This window comes from Tupaia chinensis, unplaced genomic scaffold (genome assembly GCF_000334495.1).
Source record: "Tupaia chinensis unplaced genomic scaffold, TupChi_1.0 Scaffold000083_1, whole genome shotgun sequence".
NCBI classification, from domain to species: domain Eukaryota; kingdom Metazoa; phylum Chordata; class Mammalia; order Scandentia; family Tupaiidae; genus Tupaia; species Tupaia belangeri.
In genome coordinates, this window is record NW_006159544.1 from 26,473 (window position 1) to 28,389 (window position 1,917).

The 1,917-nt window shown below is 40.9% G+C and overlaps 1 pseudogene; it reads right to left on the reverse strand.

Moving 5' to 3' along the window:
• Positions 1–1,640: 1,640 nt before the first annotated feature.
• LOC102491514 (spliceosome-associated protein CWC15 homolog) overlaps positions 1,641–1,917 on the reverse strand; it is a 1,184-nt pseudogene continuing 907 nt past the window's right edge.

The following is a 1,917-nucleotide window of genomic DNA, read 5'->3' on the forward strand; positions in this document are numbered from 1 at the left end:
GAAAAGAATAACTCTTCTCTTCCATCTCTGTTAGCTTCACCATAATGAATATCTTAAATTCTTTATCAGATATTTCCAACTGTCTGTGGATGAAGAAGAGTTATTCTTTTCCCTTGGAGGAGAGGTATTTTCTTGCTTTCCCATATTTCTTGTGGCCCTGCGGTGATTCCTAGTCATCTGATGGATGGTGCATTTCTTCCTAAACTTGAAGTTCATTCTGAGCATCCAGGAGCATGTAGAAAAGGAAACAGAAACAGAAACAACAGCAACAAAAAACAACCTAGAAACAGAAAAATAGAAGAAAAAACTTTTAAACTTATTTTAAAAAGTATTATTATTATTTTAATTTTTTAAAAAAAACAAAAATAAGAAAACCGTGCGGCATTCTCAGGAGCCATGAAGGTGTCTTCTGATGTCCTGCTCCCTTGCCTCTCCTGGGTTGGGAGAGGGGGAACGAACGGATTATTAACAAGATAAAGGGAAAGGAAGGGCTGAAAGCCCAGAAACTGCTTTCTCTTAAAAAATTTTAAAAAGGAAAAATTACAAAAAAATGAGAAGACAAAGACAGAAGTAGAGAGAGACAGAGACAGAGACAGGAGGCTTGTCTGTCTCTGAATTTGTGGGCTGGAGGCTGAATTCTCAGTGGACAATCTTCATTTCTCCTATTCCCCTGAAATCACTAGTTCTCAGGAGCCACGAAGGTGTCTTCTGATGTCCTGCTCTCTTGCCTCTCCATGCAAGTTTGTGGGCTGGAGGCTGAATTCTCAGTGGGAAATCTTCATTTATCCTATTATACTGAAATCACTAGTTTTCAGGAGCCATGAAGGTGTCTTCTGATCTATTATTATTATTTTATTTTTTTTGGTCATAGTGTATGTGAGCTCACCAGAGAGACAGAGAATGACAGAAATAGGGAAAGTGAGAAAACACCCCACAGATAGGATGGCCACAACACAATCCCTTCTCCTCTATTCTCCTCTCAGGATTTTGGGCACGCATGAACGTGTGTCTGGCATGTTTTTCAAACCAATGGGTTTGGGACTTGATCTGTTTATTGAGCTGTGAGGGTGATAGTGCCTTAACTACCATGCTGCCTGCTGGTCCTACACAGACTTTATTTTTAATTTAATTCCATTTGTTATTATTATTTTTCAATTTGACTGGAGAGAGAGAGAAAGAGAAAGTAAGAAATGAAGTCTCCAGGGTTTGGACTTGAAACCGTGGTCAGTCATGTGGGAATCTAGTCCCTTTAACCACCATGCCACTTGCTGGTCCCACAGATTTTTTTTCCTTTTTTTCTTTTTTGGAGAGGATTTTACTATAGGGCACTTACGCTCACCAGATGGACAGAGACAGAGAGACAGAAAGCGAGAAATCACCCCCCAGGGGTGATGGTTCTGGGGAACCATGACTCCCTTCTCCTCCGTTCTCCTCTTGGGATCTTGGGTATGCATGCACACGCACCCAGCGTGAGTTTTAAGCCACTGGGTCCGGGACACGAACCGCGGTCGACTGCGTGGGAGTCCAGTGACATAGCCATTACGCTAACTGCTGGTCCCTAGATTTTTTTTTAAACAGAAGATCTCTCTCTCTCGCTCTCTTTTTACATTTTAGTCTTTAATTAAGCACATAAAACTGTACTACTTAATATATCTCTCCACAAACTTGCTATGAAATTCAGAGTATAGTGTAACATTTACAAATCTTTTGTTTTTCTTTGGATCATCTATGCCTTTTGCACAGTTCTTGAAGACAACATCATCATCCTACCTTCTTTTTTTTTTTTTTGGAGAGATTTTCACTATAGGGCGCGTGCGCTCACCAGACAGACAGAGAGAGACATAGAGACAGAAAATGAGAAATCATCCCCCAGGGAGGATGGTCATGCCACAATCCCTTCTCCTCCATTCTCCTCTC